Source organism: Phyllobates terribilis, unplaced genomic scaffold (genome assembly GCF_046119375.1).
Source record: "Phyllobates terribilis strain yellow unplaced genomic scaffold, ASM4611937v1 Scaffold_15__1_contigs__length_34870131, whole genome shotgun sequence".
Lineage (NCBI taxonomy): Eukaryota > Metazoa > Chordata > Amphibia > Anura > Dendrobatidae > Phyllobates > Phyllobates terribilis.
The window spans coordinates 25953675-25973426 of NW_027362775.1; positions in this window are offsets into that span (position 1 = coordinate 25953675).

Sequence of the window (19752 nt, forward strand, 5' to 3'; positions counted from 1 at the left end):
GCCGCTGCATGGCAGACCGCTGAGGCTGATGTTGGTATGCAGCACAGGGATAGGATAACTCCCCACGGGAAGAGTGTAGCCTCAGGGCAGTGTAATAGGATGCTGGGGGTGATGGTGCAGGCCGCAATAATAAGGGTTCAGAGTCCGCTTCAGTCCAGGGTCTTTATTGTAGTTAGTACTAATGACCCAACAGGAGTACAGGGTAGGAATGGGCCTGGGTGTCTGAGAGCATTCGGGGAGCTCCACTGATCATGGTGAGTGGGTAGGCCTACCGTTCTCTGTCTGCCCTTGCTGACTATCCCCCTTTTCGTGGTGTGATAGCCCACGTACCTGAGCTGGCCTTGTACTTCACCTGTATGGCTTGCGACTCGGGCCTTAGGTACCTGTAGCTTCTCCGTGCTGTACCGGTCCATCTGTGTGGCGGAGCCTCCAGGCTTCTCAGGCCAAGGGACCTAAAATCCCTCTCAGGTCGGTTATCTGCTGCCGGGCTTGCAACCCTGACAGCCTCGGACCCCAGTGTCCTGTTGTGTAGATCTCTCTCAGCCTGGACCAGCTCTCTTCGCCTCTGTCCCTGGCTTGCTGTTCCTCCTCTGCCTCCCGGACTCCTCAGCTGCTGCTGACCTGTCCCTTTCCTCTGGGAACCCTTCTGGATGCTTCAGAAGTGGGTCCTGGTGTCCCTAACCCTGTCCTCAGTTCCAGCTTTTATAGGGGCAGCCTGCTCCCCCTACTGGCCTGGGACAGGAGGTGCTGCATGCTAATGGACACAGCCTTTAATATTTGTGGCATCCAGGCCTGGGGTGACACATTCCCCCCTAGTAAATTTTAGTACTCCGGGACTAAACAATAAACACAAATACAGGGTATAAATGCATGACCATAAACACAACAGGGAAAGAAATAACAAACAACACCACATATTGAGTTCTTTAGGTCACAGTGTGGTCTGTGCCTGGGTGTCCATATCACCAACAAAAGAAGAGAGTCACAGTATGATCCGTGTCCGGGTGTCCATTTCACCCAACAAGGCGAAGTTTTTGAGCGATGTGGGGACCTGTCCCTATAAACCCCAAGTTCCTGGCCTTGGGCGTGGCGGCAAGGCTGAGCTAACTACTTTGGACCACAAGGAGGACACGCCGGACAGGTTTTTCTTCTGTGGCCAACTTGGAAAGAGGGCACCAGGTGCAACTATCTACATGGTAGTTCCGGTTATTCACTGTCCATAACTTGTCAGTCCATTGCATCTAAGAAAACTGGAGAAACATTATTAATAACCAGGGTACAAACATAACACATTAAATATATACATTATACATTTAGATCTTCCAGCAAGCTGGCATTTGACCCCTAGTGCTCCGGGTTGACAAGCTAGCTGGGTTTACAGGCAGGGCAGGCAGCTGTCTGCGGATTATTTGGCTTAACGCAGGCATGGCAGCCTCACTGTCAGCAGAGGGTTGACTCTCCTGGGCTGCTGGCATGGGTTCCTCTGCCTCTGGGGCTGCTTGTTCTTCTTGTTCTTCTGCAGGCTCCTGCTGGGTAGGTTGAAGGAAGTGTAGGGCGGGTACCACTATGGCATCATTTATCCGAGTCCAGGTCCGGGGGAACTCTCCGAGAACGGTGCTGACCATTTCTTCCTTGTCCTCTGCGGGTTCAAGGCCATCTTGATCTTCACTTGGACTCTGCAGTTGCTCGGGGCACCGTTTTAGTTGGTCTCTGGAGACGGTGCTAGTGGTTTCTCCTCCATCCTTGGTAATCACACATACCTTCGGGTTGTTGTGGTTGGACTGCAGTACTGTGTACGGGTCTCTCTCCCACTGGTCGTCCAGCTTGTGAAGCCTTCTCTTCCGCTTTAGGACCTGCTCACCAGGTTCCAGGGGACCAGCAGGGGTGTGTTGGTTGAAGAGCCTCTCTTGCTTTTCTCTCGCTTGAGCCTGACTCCTCTCCACACTCTCCTGTACCTTCTTGTATTGTAGCCGCCGTTCCGTATCCCAGTCCGCGTCTGGTGTGGTGTCCTCGGGTGTCAGGACTCCCATCTCCAGGTCTATCGGCAGCTTACCTGGTCTTGCGCGCATCAGGTAAGCCGGGGTGCAATTTGTAGCATTCACCGGGATATGGTTGTACAAGTCAATCAGGTCTGGCATTTTCTCCGGCCACAGGCTGCGTTCTTCCAGGGGCAACGTCTTGAGGAAATCAATGACGATATTGTTCATTTTCTCACACAGCCCGTTGGTTTGCGGGTGGTAAGGCGTTGTTCGAATCTTCCTACAGCCGTAGAGGTTGCAGAACTCCTGGAAGACTTCAGCCTCAAACGCTGGACCTTGATCTGTCAAGACCTGTTCCGGATACCCGTGTGGATGGCAGAAGTGTTGCTGGAAGGCTCTGGCCGCTGTTTGGGCTGTCAGGTCTTTAACAGGAACCACCACCAGGAACCGGTATAATGATCCACAATCGTGAGGGCATAGATGTAGCCGGACCGGCTTGGAGCCAACTACACATGGTCCAGAGCTACCAGCTCAAGAGGCTGCCTGGTGACGATGGGCCTCAAGGGTGTCTTCTGGCTACGGTCCTTCCTTCTGAGGTGACATGGGCCGCAGTCCCTGCTCCACTTCTCTATGGCCCCTCTCATACTGACCCAGTAGAACCGCTCTCTCAGTAGGAACTCCAGTTTCATCCACCCAAAGTGTCCCGCTCTGTCATGGTAGGCCTCCAGGACCATTGCTGCATCTCGTCTTGGGACCACTACCTGCCAGGTCAGCTCGTGCGTCCGGTGGTTGACAAGCCTTCTGCACAGCTTGCCCTCGTAGAGGAATAGCCTGCTTTTCTCCTTCCATAACTGCTTGGCTTCCTCTGGAGCATCCGGGCCAGGGCTAGCGTCTGCCTTGGTTAACAGGTCTTTCACCAGGCGAACTGCAGGGTCACTATCTTGCGTTTCAGCCCAGCCGTGGAGGAGTAAGGGGTTCAACATGACGGTGGTTAGGTCTTTGTCTCTTACCCGGTGAGAATACTGAGTGGCCTCATACCGGTGGAACTCAGGGAGCTCTACTTCCTCCAGCTCCTCCGAGTCTTCTTCTCCCTCGGGTAGGTGAGGCACCCTTGACAGGGCGTCTGCGTTGGCGTTGGTCCTGCCTGCCCGGTATTTGATTGTGAAGTCATAATTGGATAGCCGGGCCATCCACCACTGTTCTAGGGCACCTAGCCTTGCATTGTCCAGGTGTGTCAGCGGGTTGTTGTCCGTGTACACAGTGAACTTTGCGGAGGCCAGGTAATGCTTAAACCGTTCTGTGACGGCCCACACCACTGCCAAGAATTGAAGGAGTTGTAATTCTCTGGGTTTCTTTCAGTGGGCCTCAGCTTCCGGCTGGCTTACGTGATCACCCTTTCTCGGCCCTGTTGGTTCTGTGACAGTACGGCTCCCAGCCCCACATTGCTGGCGTCTGTGTGGAGGATGAAAGGCTGGCCATAATCAGGGTAGGCCAGGATCTCATCCCCCGTGAGGGCCAACTTCAACTGGCAGAAGGACTCCTCTTCCGGCTTTTCCCACTTGAAGGGTGGCTTTTGGCTTCTGGTCTTAGACTGACCTATCAGGAGGTCCTGCATTGGAGCTGCCATCTTTGTGAACCCGGGGATGAACCTTCAGTAGTAGCCTACCAACCCGAGGAACTGCCTCACTTCTTTAATGTTTGAGGGGCTTGGCCAGATCTTGATTACTGTGACCTTGTCGAGGTCGGGGGCTACTCCTTCTGCACTCACCACGTGCCCCAGGTACTGTACCTTCAGCTTTAACAGATGGCACTTGGAGGGTTTCACTTTCATGCCATAGCCTGCCAGGGCTTCGAACACCTCTGCCAGGTGTTTTAGATGGTCCTCAGAGGTCTTCGAATAGATCACGTCGTCCAGGTAAAGTAGGACAGTCTCGAAGTTTCGGTGCGCTAGACAGCATTCCATCAGCCTCTGGAAGGTCCCGGGTGCATTTCAGAGCCCGAATGGCATACAGTTGAATTCGCTCAATCCCATCGGGGTGGTGAAGGTGGTCTTCTCCTTGTCAGCCTCTGCCACAGGAACCTGCCAGTACCCGCTAGTAAGGTCCAAAGTAGAGAAGAAATTAGCTGATTTTAGTGCGGCTAAAGACTCCTCTATCCTAGGTAATGGGTCTTTATGGGTGATACGATTGATTTGTCTATAGTCCACGCACATTCTCATTGTACCGTCTTTCTTTTTTACCAAAACTAAGGGAGCTGCCCCGGGGGCTACAGCTATCTCTAATGACCCCAGCTTCCTTCATTTCTCTCAGCATGCCCTTTGCGTTCTGATAATGTTAAGGGGGTACAGGTCTGTGTCTCTCTTTTACTGGTGGGTGGCTCCCCGTGTGGATGTGGTGTTCTACCCCTTTCACTCTGCCGAAGTCTAGCGGGTGCTTACCAAAGATTCTCTCGTACTCCTGAACCACCCGGTAGACTCCTTGTTTTTGGTGCGAGGGAGTCGAGTCAGCACCCATGTGGAGTTTCTGGCACCAGTCCTCCTTGTGTTTCTGGGAGCCATTATTCTCCACCGGTGGGGATGGAGGCAAGGGTTCCACGACCCTGATAGCATTGTGCTCGACGGCAAACAATTTGGCTAGTGTAGCGTACCGGGGCAAGTGTACTTCCCTTTCCCCGATGTTTAAGATCCGTACGAGCACCCTTCCATGGCGGACATCAACCACCCCCCGGGCTGTCAAAATGGTGGGCCTGCTGTCTGAATTCAGGGGTTCTACCTTGGTAGTCTCTCCCTCTTAACCCGATTGCAGTCCGACACCAGATCATCATTTCGCTTTTGGGAGGCATGGCAATGGGGAACGGGTCGCTCATCCTCACGCTACCAATCTCACCACCAGACAGTTCTACCTGTTGCCGTCTCATCAGGGCTCTTATCTCTTTCTGGGGGACCCTCTGTTGGCTGGAGCTCGCATTCATCGCCACCTGCTGCAAAATTACAATTACTTCTGAAAGACAGTTTTCAATCACATTAGTACCCAAGGTTATTTTAGGGTGACTTTCACGACGGTCAATGTCCACAATGATCACTCCCTGTGCCGGCAGTTCAACCTTACCAATCTTGATAGTCATCTCTCTGAACCCCACCTGCGGCATGGGTTGGCCATTGCTAGCGATGATGCTTAAGACATTGTCTGGATAGCGGGTTATGTCAGCGTCACTCCAGTACCGCTTGAAAAGTACGTAGGGGATGGCAGTCACTTGAGACCCGGTGTCCAGCAGGGCGCTCATGGGGATACCGTCCAGCACTACGGGTAAGACCGGGCGTCCCCCCACGTACTTATCGCGCCAATTTGACGGGCCTGATGACCTTATCCCTGGGGGTTGGCCCTCTGCCCCACGTCGGACCCATTTAAAGTACAGTACCTGGCTATGTGTCCTGGATGGCTGCAACGGCGGCAAAACGGCTGTCCATCCTCAGTGTAACGGTCGGCGGGCCTCCCTCTGAACGACGGGATCCTCCTCTGTCGACGCCACGGGACATCCTCCGGACTGGAAGCCAGCTTGATTGGTCTTGATGATTCCACCTGCAACGACTGTACGGTCATGGTCAATGTGCAGCCACACTCTTGGTTAATTCTTGGACCTGATGGTACAGGTTGGCTGGCTGGGATGGATTTAGGGCCTGCGCATCAGCCCCCACAAGGTCTGCGGGGTAGGGCGCCGCCTCCTGGTGGTAAGTGATGGCAGGGCGCCAAGAAACTACAGCGCCACCTGGTGCGGGTTCTCGGAGCACCCGGATGGCCCTATCTTTGAACTGCGCAAAAGTCAAATCGGGGTTCGGTAGAGCCATGAGGCGCAGCTGGGTTCTGTGGGCGCTGGACAGCAGACCTTCTATGAACTGGTCAGTCAACAGTTTATCGGTGTCCTGCACGCTGCCAGGGTCAGCTTGTTTAGTTGCTCCCAGAGCTTCTTGCAGGTTCAAGTCATAGTCTCTGATACTATCTTGGGCTCGCTGCTTACAACCATAGAACCGCATTTTGATTTCTGCTGAGGTACGGGTATCAAAGGTACTCCACAGCCGGGTCAGAATGCCCTTTACTGTCCTTTTCTCTTCATCTGACCATGATTTCACTTCCCGCTGGGCTGTACCGGTTAACTGCCCCGTCAGAATGCTCACTTTCTGTTCTTCTGTCAGGGGATAAACTTTAAATAAACTGTGCAGTCTTTCCTTAAAGTCAGTTAATGTATGGGATTCCCCTGAGTATTGGGGCAGCCAGGCTGCTCCGGGGATGTAGGGCATGGAGAACGGCTGCAGCCACGCTGGTGGTAGAGGGGGCCTCTGCTTCCGACATCTTCCTCCCCCCTAGTTAACCGTGGCCTACCTTCCGTTGATCCTCTTACATAGGCCGTGGCTCCGCTGGTGCTGCTCCGGGCGAGGATCTTGCGTCGCGTCCTGGTGACGTCAGCGTCGCTCTCTCTCCTTCCAGGACCTTGCGCAGCGTCGGTGAGTAGGGCGGGGCTTCAGGTCTCACGCGGTTTGGACGTCCACGCCCCTCTCCTTCCCGCGCGGCGTCCCGAAGATGGCGTCCGATGGCGGGAAAACGGCTGAAGATGGCGGGAAACGGCTCCGAATGGCGGGAAACTTCCTTTTGAGGTACGTGTACAATCTTTTTCAGGCGCGCAATACACGTTTGTGGCGGGTTGGTCACAATCCTGCCGACTACGCCAAAGCTGCCCGTGGGGCACCCGGAACCGGGCTTCAGTGCAATGTTGGGGGTAGTAGTGGCAACCCGATCCTGTGGCTCAGGGTGGTCAGACCAAATGCTGTGGCAGTCTATTTGTAGGGTTTTGAATGTCCGACTACGCCACCCGTGGATTGCGGTCAGGGATGACCGCCGCTGCATGGCAGACCGCTGAGGCTGATGTTGGTATGCAGCACAGGGATAGGATAACTCCCCACGGGAAGAGTGTAGCCTCAGGGTAGTGTAATAGGATGCTGGGGGTGATGGTGCAGGCCGCAATAATAAGGGTTCAGAGTCCGCTTCAGTCCAGGGTCTTTATTGTAGTTAGTACTAATGACCCAACAGGAGTACAGGGTAGGAATGGGCCTGGGTGTCTGAGAGCATTCGGGGAGCTCCACTGATCATGGTGAGTGGGTAGGCCTACCGTTCTCTGTCTGCCCTTGCTGACTATCCCCCTTTTCGTGGTGTGATAGCCCACGTACCTGAGCTGGCCTTGTACTTCACCTGTATGGCTTGCGACTCGGGCCTTAGGTACCTGTAGCTTCTCCGTGCTGTACCGGTAACTCTGTGTGGCGGAGCCTCCAGGCTTCTCAGGCCAAGGGACCTAAAATCCCTCTCAGGTCGGTTATCTGCTGCCGGGTTTGCAACCCTGACAGCCTCGGACCCCAGTGTCCGGTTGTGTAGTTCTCTCTCAGCCAGGACCGGCTCTCGTCGCCTCTGTCCCTGGCTTGCTGTTCCTCCTCTGCCTCCCGGACTCCTCAGCTGCTGCTGACCTGTCCCTTTTCTCTGGGAACCCTTCTGGATGCTTCAGAAGTGGGTCCTGGTCTCTCTAACCCTGCCCTCAGTTCCAGCTTTTATAGGGGCAGCCTGCTCCCCCTACTGGCCTGGGACAGGAGGTGCTGCATGCTAATGTTCCCTGACCAGTTAACCTCCCTCCTGCTCTCAGACACAGCCTTTAATATTTGTGGCATCCAGGCCTGGGGTGACACACATCATGTAGGCCCGTCCGCACTCTAAGCCTCATATATAACATTTACCGCACTCTCAGCCTCCTATAGTCTATACTTCATATAGGAGGATGAGTGTGTGGCGCCCCTGAGGGTTCAGTCGCCACAGAGGTACTTGCACCTCAACTAGAGGTGTGGTGTCTCCCTTCTCTCAGGTAAGGAGGGAGTGCTGCCCGGAACCCCAGCACCCACATTCAACACTACACTGCTCCAGGCTGGCTGGAAGGGCAAGATGCAATGTGTTTTCTGCTGAGCTCTGTCCCTGGCTGGAGTGGGGGGAACCCAAAGTTAGGGGGAACCAGTAGTGGGTGTGGGTGGAGTAAGTACAGTAGTTAGGGGGAGCACTTGGAGAAGTAGGTATATAATGGGAAGCCATCTTAGGGTGGCAGGTCAGTTAGTGAGAGGACAGTTCAGAAGAACAGTCTGGGAGCAGAGTCTCTTTAGGAGCTCTGCTCCACAAGTATGGCCTAGTCCTAGAGGCCCAGGAGGGGAGCAGGGAGTAGGCTCCAATCTGTTGAAGGGATCCTAGGGGGTATCGCGAGTGCAGGACGGCACCCGTACGCCCCGAATCTGTCAGAAGACAGAGGGATCGTAGGCCGCTAGAAGGGGACCGGCCCCTGGTCCAGCTGTGTTACTCTAAGTCTCGGCTAGGAAAACCGGAGGCTTTTGGCTTGTATAGTCAGTTGCCGAAGCCTCATTCTAATCCCCATGAGGGTCAAGCAGGTCTGGGAGTGGGGAAGCGCAGGGCAGAAGGGAGAAAGACCCAGCGTGAAGACGGTCTAGCTAGAAACACGAGAAAGTGGAGTTCTGTCAGGTACTCCTAACCTGCTGAGGAAGAACTGAACCCCTTCCTGGTGAACACAGCGCGACGTGGGAGGCTAGCACCCGTACAGTGCACCAGTGGAACTGTCATAAGAACTGTGAGTAAAAACTCGGATGACTGCACTGTACTGCCTCCGTCAATTCTTTCATCTGCGCCAGCTCTCCGTCCCGGCACTACAACGCCCAGCGCAACTTACACTTTCTACACTGCCCTGGAGCTAGCTCTACCTGTGGAGAGCCACACCATCCCTGCTGACGAACACCAGCTCCAGAGGACTGCTCCACAGCGGCGGCTCCCTTTAGCCGCAATCCACAGGTGGCGTCACGAACTTTACAAATCCCCTATAAATTAAAACACCCCTTTTCACTGACTGCACTGGGTCACGGACCGGGCCAGCCACCGTGATGTTCCCCAAACCGGCATCCATAGGCCCGGCTGCCGAGCACCCCACGGCCCTGGGGGCGCGTCAAGCGTGTTATATACAACATGTAGGCCCGTCCGCACTCTAAGCCTCATATATAACATTTACCGCACTCTCAGCCTCCTATAGTCTATACTTTATATAGGAGGCCGAGTGAGTTATATACATCATGTAGGCCCGTCCTCACTCTAAGCCTCATATATAACATTTACCTCACTCTCAGCCTCCTATAGTATATACTTTATATAGGAGGCCGAGTGCATTGTATACATCATGTAGACCCGTCCGCACTCTAAGCCTCATATATGACCATATACTGCACTCTCAGCTTCCTATAGTCTATACTTTATATAGAAGGCTGAGTGTGTTGTATACATCATGTAGACCCGCCGCCCGCACTCTAGGCCTCATATATAACGTATACTGCACTCTCAGCCTCCTATAGTCTATACATTATATAGGAGGCTGAGTGTGTTGTATACATCATATAGACCCGCTGCCCGCACTCTAGTCCTCATATATGATGTATACTGCACTCTCAGCCTCCTATAGTCTATACTTTATATAGGAGGCTGAGTGTGTTGTATACATCATATAGACCCGCCGCCCGCACTCTAGGCCTCATATATGACGTATACCACACTCTCAGCCTCCTATAGTCTATACTTTATATAGGAGGCTGAGTGTTTGTATAGATCATATAGACCCGCCGCCCGCACTCTAGGCCTCATATATGACGAATACCGCACTCTCAGCCTCCTATAGTATATACTTTATATGGGAGGCTGAGTGTGTTGTATACATCATATAGACCCGCCGCCCACACTCTAGGTCTCATATATGACGTATACTGCACTCTCAGCCTCCTATAGTCTATACTTTATATAGGAGGCCGAGTGAGTTATATACATCATGTAGGCCCGTCCTCACTCTAAGCCTCATATATAACATTTACCTCACTCTCAGCCTCCTATAGTATATACTTTATATAGGAGGCCGAGTGCGTTGTATACATCATGTAGGCCCGTCCGCACTCTAAGCCTCATATATGACGTATACCGCACTCTCAGCCTCCTATAGTCTATACTTTATATAGGAGGCTGAGGGTGTTGTATACATCATGTAGAGCCGCCGCCCGCACTCTAGGCCTCATATATGACGTATACCGCACTCTCAGCCTCCTATATTCTGTACTTTATATAGGAGGCTGAGTGCATTGTATACATCATGTAGACCCGTCGCCCGCACTCTAGGCCTCATATATGACGTATACCGCACTCTCAGCCTCCTATAGTCTATACTTTATATAGGAGGCCGAGTGCGTTATATACATCATGTAGGCCCTCCCGCACTCTAACCTCATATATAACATTTACCGCACTCTCAGCCTCCTATAATCTACACCGCGTGCAGAATTATTAGGCAAATGAGTATTTTGATCACATGATACTTTTTACACATGTTGTCCTACTCCAAGCTGCATAGGCTTGAGAGCCAACTACCAATTAAGTAAATCTGGTGATGTGCATCTCTGTAATGAGGAGGTGTGTTGACTATTGACATCAACACCCTATATAAGGAGTGCATAATTATTAGGCAACTTCCTTTCCTTTGGCAAAATGGGTCAGAAGAGAGATTTGACGGGCTCTGAAAAGTCCAAAATTGTTTGATGTCTTGCAGAGGGATGCAGCAGTCTTGAAATTTCCAAACTTTTGAAGCGTGATCACTAGAGATGAGCGTTGTTCTACTCGAACTGTTCGCCAATCTCAAATTCGAGCTGTTTTGGGCGGTGTTCGAGCCGGTCGGCGAACACGAACAATTTGAGAAAAATTCGGCTGTTCGAGGTTATGTTCGATAACTGTTCGTGCACCAAAATCATAACTGGATTTTTTCTCAGTAATGATGAAAATTAATGTTAATACGCAGTTTGAGTGTACAGCGGAGCGGGGGGAGGGGCAGGGGATGGATTTCTGCAGGAACAATGAAGATCTCCATTTTTTTTTCTCTTTCCCGCATTTGCAGTGGGGAGGTGCAATCTGTCAGCCTATCAGCAGCGCACACACGGAGCGAAGTGCTTTTTTTCACACAAGCAAGGGCATGTGTGATTGGCAGTGTATGTCACATGTCCTTGCCCTATAAGACCAAGCCATTTTCCCCGTCGCCACCATTTTCTCACTGCTGCAGCTGCGTGTTAGACGGCACCGCTGTTGCTGTGTGCGCTATACCTTGTTAATTTCAAGCCAATTTTCGCACAAATATATAGATAGCTTGGGAGTAGGGAATAGTTGTGATTGCAGTCCTTTTAAGGACTAGGTTACAGCATTTCCTACGACTTTTATCAAGCAGGTCTGTGCTCTTAAATAGATAGATTGTGGGAGTAAAGACTAATTGTAATTGGAGTCCTTTTCAGGACTAGGTTACATCAGTTCCTATCAGTTTTTGCCAGGCAGGTCTGTGCCAGTGCTGTGCAAGTTTTTTTCACAGCATTTGGCTGAATCTAGCAAAGCTAATCCTTTTTGGCCTATTGCAGAGTGTGTTAGTCAGTGGAGTAGCCTATCTGTGTTGCAAGATATACCACCTGTGTATAGAATACCAATTTTTTTACTGCACCTAGTGAAGTAAAATCTTTTGGGCATAGCATCATTCTATTAGTCCATCTATACTGACCTCCATCAGGTTGCAAATTAAAAATAATTTTTTTCTTCATTTAGCTCTGAAAAAATATTTGGGCTTCTAGCAGTGTGTGGGACTTGTTCTATTAGTCCTTCTATACTGACCTCCAGCAGGTTGCAAATTGAATATAATTTTTTTCTGCATCTAGCTCTGAAAAAATATTTGGGCTTCTAGCAGTGTGTGGGACTTGGTCTATTAGTCCATCTATACTGACCTCCATCAGGTTGCAAATTAAAAATAACTTTTTTCTTCATTTAGCTCTGAAAAAATATTTGGGCTTCTAGCAGTGTGTGGGACTTGTTCTATTAGTCCTTCTATACTGACCTCCAGCAGGTTGCAAATTGAATATAATTTTTTTCTGCATCTAGCTCTGAAAAAATATTTGGGCTTCTAGCGGTGTGTGGGACTTGGTCTATTAGTCCATCTATACTGACCTCCATCAGGTTGCAAATTAAAAATAATTTTTTTCTGCATCTAACCCAGCCAATAGTTTTGGCCTAATACCACAGTTTGGCCACTCAGCTCTGCTCGGTTACCATCCATTGTTTTTTTGTGCAAACAACTCCAGAGTTGTTAATTAGTTAACCACCAAAATGAGTGGAAAAAGGCCTGCTGCTGGTGGAAAGGGGAATAGGCGTGTTGGGAAGGGGAAAAAAGGTTGTGTCCGTGGGGTAGGTGCAGAAGAAAGACCATCTTCCAGCCAAACTAAAATGTCTACTTCTTTTAGCGGACAATGTGATAAGATCCCTTTCTTACGGCCACGCCAATCGCTACAAATTCCAGATGAGGCACAAAAACAGCAGGTGCTTCAACGGATATCAAGTGCTCCTTTAAGTGGGCTCTCCTCCACATCAACTTCAACATCACAAATACTCCAGTCCTCAAAGGTGTCACCCAAATCGCACTTGCTTCCTCACAGCTCCCAAATCTCCAGCTGCCCGTCTGAGTATGAGGTAGAACAGATGGTTGAGTCTGCAGAGCTGTTTACTCATACTATAGCCTGGGAATCAGAGGTCGACTCCAGCGCTTCTGTGAATCCAGACGAGGAAATGATCTGCACTGATGCCCAGAATCTTTATGAGTCGGATCCAGGACCAGACGCAGAAGGTTCTGACCATAATGTAGACCCTCATTCCCAAACTGTAACTCCTGTTGGTGGAGACAATGAGGAAGACGATGATAAGACTCAAATACCTGATTGGAGCGACAACTTTAGTTTTTTGTCAGGGCAGGAACAGGTTGGCTCTGAGGACGACGGGTGTGATAACGCACAGGGTGATGATGATGAGGTCGGAGATCCCACTTACTGTCAACCCACAGTCAGCCAAGAGATGAGGTCAGCAGAGGAGGTGGAGGAAGATGCTAGTGACGACGAGGTCAGGTTGCGCCTTCCTGGACAGAGACGTAGTACTGGAAGCACGTCAACAACTGCATCCTCAAACACAACTCTGCCTCTCACCACAAGTCGTGGTGGCTCTTCAGGTCGCATGGGTGCTAAGCCTTGCATAGCCTGGGCATTTTTTCAGATCGATAAAGATGACCCAACTCGTGTTATCTGTAACATTTGTCAGCAAAAGCTAAGTAGAGGCCAAAAAATACATAGTTTGAGTACTTCATGCATGAACCGGCACATGGACATGAAGCATAAGTTGCAGTGGGAAGCTCAGTGTGCTACAATGCGGCCTAGCCGGCCGGGCCAACCACCGTCTGCCATATCTTGTGCATCCGCGGCCTCTTCATCCTCTGTGACTGGGGGGACAGCAGTCACACCTGTTTTGGGGCGCAGACCTGCCACCTCTTTACCCGCAACAGCCAGCGTGATTGGCAGGTCATCATTTTCTTTGGAGGTGGTAACACCAGCTGGTCTTGAGCGCTGTCCGACATCGATAGCACCACCTTTGGATCAAGGCAACCTAACATGTCCACCTGCATCTTCCTCACAGACAGGCAGTTTGCCGGGGACACCCTTATCAACCCCGTCTAAGCACAATAGCCAGCCCTCGGTCCCTCAGATGTGGACAAGTAAAAGACCATTTCCTCCTAGCCATGAGAAAGCTAAGAGGTTGAATTTCACCATCTGCAAGCTCTTGGCTACAGAAATGCTGCCTTTCCGCCTGGTGGACACAGAGGATTTTCGAGACCTTATGTCCGTCGCAGTGCCCCAGTACCAGATGCCCAGTCGGCACTACTTCTCAAAGAAAGGTGTGCCTGCGCTCCACCAGCATGTCGCACACAACATCACCGCTTCTTTGAGAAACTCTGTGTGTGACAGGGTGCATTTCACCACAGACACTTGGACGAGTAGGCATGGACAGGGGCGTTACATGTCGCTGACTGGGCACTGGGTAACTATGGTGACAGCAGGACAAGGGGCTGCTGTCCAAGTCTTGCCGTCCCCACGAGTTGTGCGTCAATCCTCTTTATGTCAAAGTTCCTCCACTGCTTCTGCCTCCTCAACCTCCTCTCGGTCTTCCACCTGCACCCAAAGCCTGTCTGGTCATGCCACAAGCTTTCTAACTGCGCAGAAGGGATCCTGCACACCTCCTTACTATGCTGGCAGTAGGGCTCAACGTCATCAGGCGGTTTTTACATTGAAATGTCTGGGAAATGTGAGTCACACAGCTGAGGAGTTGTGGTCAGCTCTGGAGAACCAATTTCATGAATGGTTGTCTCCACTGGACCTGAAACCAGGGAAGGCCGTGTGCGACAATGCTGCAAACCTGGGTGCGGCCCTTCGCCGGGGCAATGTCACACACGTGCCTTGTATGGCTCACGTGTTGAACCTGGTTGTCCAGCAATTTTTAGCCCACTATCCCAGACTAGATGGCCTTCTGCAGAGGGCACGGTCGCTGTGTGCTCACTTCCGCCGTTCGCATCCCGCAGCTCAGCGACTTACATCTCTACAGAAGTCGTTGGGCCTGCCACTTCACCGGCTAAAATGCGATGTGCCTACCCGGTGGAATTCAACTCTGCACATGTTGCAGCGACTGTGGCAGCACCGACAAGCCCTGGTGCAATACGTTCTGACGTATAGCCTGGGCCAACGAGATTCAGAGGTGGGGCAAATCACGCTGGAGGAGTGGTCTCAGATCAGGGACCTATGCACCCTTCTGCACAGTTTTGAAATGGCGACGAAGATGTTTAGTGCTGACGATGCCATTATCAGCATGACTCTTCCGGTGATTTACATGCTGGAGCACATGTTAAACAGAATTCGGAGTCAGGTGGTGGCACAAGAGGAGGTGGAGGAAGTAGAGGAGGAGGAGTTGTATGCGGAAGGGCTAACATCTGCAAGGTCCAGACGGTCGGCAGCACCAAGGCGGCAGGCATGTGAGGGTGGGGGAGATGATTTTACCAGTGCGCATGGTAGCAGCCAAACTAGTGAGGAAGGTGCAGGAGCCCAGGAAGAAGTGGAGGACGAACTGATGGAAGACTCATCAGATGAGGGAGACCTTGATCACATTTCTGTTGTGCGAGGTTGGGGGGAGAGGACAGAGGAAGGAAGCATGATTGTTACCTCGCCACCAACACAACAGGGACTTGGTGCTCCTGGATGCGCAACACACATGAGTGCCTTCTTGCTGCACTACCTGCAACATGACCCTCGAATTGTGAGAATTAGAAATAATCCTGACTACTGGGTTGCCACACTGTTAGATCCCCGGTACAAAAGTAAATTTGCAGAAATTATTCCTGCCATAGAAAGGGATGCACGCATGCAGGAGTATCAGCAGAGACTGTTGCAGAATCTTACATGTGCTTTTCCACAAAATACCAGTGGTGCACGTAGTGAATCTCACAGTTCCAACTTGCCAACCGTGGGACCGTCAAGTGTTCAGCACTCAAACCGTAACAGAACCACAGTATCTGCTGGTAACATCAATTTTGCGGAATCATTTCACCACTTTTTTAGCCCATCCTTTGCAAGGACACAGGAGACAAGAAGTCTGACACATAGTCAACGCCTAGAGACGATGGTACAGGAGTATCTCCAAGTAAACATTGAAGCCACGACTGTGTCACTGGACCCTTGCTCTTTTTGGGCTTCCAATCTGGATAAATGGCCGGAGCTAGCCACTTACGCCTTGGAGATCTTGTCATGCCCCGCAGCCAGCGTTCTGTCTGAACGTGTGTTCAGCGCTGCTGGTGGTGTGCTGACAGATAAGCGCACGCGGCTCTCCACTGATAATGTAGACAGACTCACGTTCATAAAGATGAACAAATCATGGATCCGAAACGACTTTTCTACCCCTGTGTCATCCTGGGGAGAGTAAAAGCTTGATGATTGGTTAAAATCACCCTACCAAACGTTTTAAGCTTTCAAATTACTAATCATGTTTATCTGTATCTTGACTGGAAAATAATTTGGGCTTTGTAGCAGTGTGCAGCACTGATCCTATTAGGCCATCTATAATAAGCTCCACCAGATTTAAAATTAAAAATAATTTTTAGCTGCATCTAGCCCGGAAAATAATTTTGGGGCTCCGAGATGCGCAAGACACATAAGTGCCTTCTTGCTGCACTACCTGCAGCATGACCCTCATATTGTCAGAATTCGAAGTAATCATGACTACTGGGTTGCCACACTCTTAGATCCCCCAAACTTTTCGATCAACCTTTTCATTTTAATAAAGACCAAAAAAATGGTCATTTTTGAAATTATAAGCATTAGCAGGTTGTTAGAAACTGAAATCAAACAGTTTTCAACTCAAAACTTTATTCTAGGTGATGTTACATTTTCACATAGGACCCCTTGTTCGAAAGGAGCTTCTGAACTCTCTCGTCCATTGAATTTGTCAGGTTTTGGATGGTTTCTGCTTCAATTGTTTTGCATGAGGACAGAATACCCTCCCAGAGCTGTTGCTTAGATGTGAACTGCCTCCCGCCATCATAGACACTCCTTTTAATGATGCTCCAAAGGTTCTGAATGGGGTAGAGGTCAGGGGAGCATGGGGGTCACACCATAAGTTTGTCCCCTTTTATGCCCATATCAGCCAGAGATGCAGATGTTTTATGTGCAGCATGAGATGGTGCATTATCATGCAGAAAAATGATCTTGCTGTGAAATACACGGTTCTTCTTCTTGAACCATGGCAGGAAGTGCTGTTTGAGAAAATCCACATACATTATGGAGTTCATCTTTAGCGCCTTCAGGGATCCTAAAGGGGCCGACAATCTCTCTCCCCATGATTCCAGCCCAAAACATTACTCCATCTCCTCCTTGTTGGCGCTGTAGCCGTGTTTGCGTGGGGTGTCCATCAACCAGCCATCCTCCACTCCATTCATCTGGACCATCGAGCGCTGCACGGCACTCATCCGTGAACAAAACAGTTTTGAAATCAGTCTTCATGTAATGTTTGGCCCACTGGAGCCGTTTCTGCTTGTGTGAAGTGGATAGAGGAGGTCGACAGGATGGCGTATGCACAGCTGCAAACCTCTGAAGGACCCTGCATCTTGTTGTTCGGGGGACGTTGGAGGCACAAGCAGCTTCAAAAACTTGTCTGCTGCTATGACAAGGCTTTTTTGCCGCTGCTCTTTCAACCTGACGTAATTGCCTGTAGGAAAGAGTCCTCAATTTGCCCTTATCAGCACGCACACGTGTGTACTGTGAATCAGCTACATACTTCTTGATTGCCAAGACACTTCATCCTGATCATCGCACAATGTTGATTGTAGTCATGCCTTGACCTAAACACTCCACAATTTGTTGCTTCTCAGCAGCCGACACATCCTTTTTCTTTCCCATTTTGGCAGAAAATGTAGGCTGCTTAATAATGTGAGAGAGCCTTCTTAAGTAGTCTTGCCTTTCATTGGACACACCTGCCAAACTAATTAGCACAGGTGTCTGCAATTGCTTACAGTGATATAAAGAGCCCTGACACACATCACCATCAATGAGTTTAACTGACAAACAAACAAATTCTTCCCTTATCACTCCTAAACACTTTTTGCATAATAATTTGGAACGCGGTGTACATGTGCTTTTCCACAAAACACCAGTGGTTCACGTAGTGAATCTTACAGTTCTAACTTGCCAACCGTGGTCTGTATGGAATTGTTCAATAAAGGGCCCAAAATTAAGATAACATAGATGGGAGAGGTCTCTATGAATAGGAATTCCTAAGTATTTGATACCCTGTGAGGGCCAGGCAAAGGGAAAGTTGGACTGGATGGAATCCTATATGGATTTAGGGAGGGAGACATCGAGGGCCTCAGACTTCGCTGCATTGATTTTAAAATTTTACCATGTAACAAAGTGATCTATTTCAGCCATAACAGCAGGGATGGATATATGTGATTGAGTGATATATACTAGGACATCATCAGCAAATAGAGACCACTTGTACTCGGTGCCTCCCACCTCAATCCACCTAATATTGGGGTTATGGCGAATTGATGAGAGCAGGTGCTCCGTCACTAGGATGTATAAGAGAGGGGACAGAGGACATCCCTGCCTTGTCCCATTGGTGATTGTGAAAGGTGATGAAAATGTTCTGACGCACCCCCTGGGCCTTGGGACACCCGGAGCCGGACCCTTTTTGGTGGATGCTGGTGGTTGTAGTCTTCGTGGCGGCGATCCGGTTCCGTGGCTCAGGGCGGTCAAACCAGTGGCGGAACTATTTATGTGGTTTTGATGTTTAAATGTCCGACTACGCCACCCGTGGATTGCGGTCAGAGTGAACCGCCGCTACAGGGCAGACCGCTAAGGCTGGTGTTGTGGGTGCAGCAGAGCGTAGCATAACTCCCCACGGGAGGAGTATAGCCTCAGGGCAGTGTATGCGGAGGATAGGGGTGATGGTGCAGGGCAGCAGCAGTAACGACACGGAGTCAGTGATGCAGTTCAGGGCCTTTACTCACAGTTCTTATTATCCAGACCACGTCTGCAGGTAACGGCTGCCCACGTCGTACTGTGCTCACCAGGTGAGGGGCTCAGACAACTCCCAGATAACTTTGGAGCGCTTCACAGGACCCCCTTTGTGTGTCCTTTGTCTGGCCTTTCTTACCAACACTTCTGTCCGGCTGCCTCGGGCCTCCTCTTGGTAAACTTGGCGCCAGTTTCCCTGACCCTATGTGGTGCCTTCCTAGTGGGTGGAGCAAGGGGCTGCGCCACATAAAATGTCAGAGCCTCCGGTTTCTAGCTGAGGGTCGTTTCCTGCCTCCACTAGTTCGGGGACCGGTCTCCTCCTTTGGCCTGACCCCTCCACGCAGGTGGATTCGGGCGTGCGGTGGCGACTCGCCCGTCCGCACCCCTGGGATCCCTTCATTCCTCGTTCCTGGAGCCTTCTCCGCTCCTCTTCCTTCCTTCTCCCTCTTGCAGGCCTGGGCCTCTGTTACTAGGCCCGCCTCCGGAGCAGAGCTCATGCAGAGCCCCTGCTCCCTGCCACTTCTGCTCAGACTTCTCTGCACTGAACTAAGATGGTGCCCACCTTTTATACTCCCTTCTCAATGCACCCAGGAACTGCTTCCTCCCTGCTCCTGCACTGCAGGGTTCCCCTTCCTCAGTGTTCCCTCCCCCCACTCCAGCCAGGGACAGGGACTGTCGTGCCCATCTCAGGGGCATATTGGTCGCCCTGCCCCACGGCAATGTGGTGTAATGCATGCAGGTGTCGGGTCCTGATCCACACTCCATCCTTATCTGAGAGTGAGATATCACACCTCTGGGTGAGGTGCAATACGTCTGTAGCAACCGAGCCCTCGGTGCTACAGTTCCATTTATCTTCAGCCTAGGTGACGTATTGTGATACAGGGCCGTGATTTTGGCTATAAAAGGGTCCCCTAGACCCCTACCCCAAGCTTTTTAAGAGAATCATATATGGCGTGCCAGGAGACTCTATGGAATGCTTTCTCAGCATCCAACGAGAGTATCTACTTACAAATTTTTAACTGCATCTAGCCCAGGAAATACTTTGTGCCTAGTAGCAGTGTCTGCTAGTCAGCGGATTATCCCGGCTGTTAAGCAAGCTACACCACCTGTAGTTTGGACACTTAATTTTTTCAAAGGAAATGCTTCGGGACCACGGGATACTCAGTGAAGAGCATCAGGAGGCACCCCAAGGCATAGGGGCTGGGACTGGCACTAGGATGCCTTGCGGTGGACAGCCGAGCTCGATCC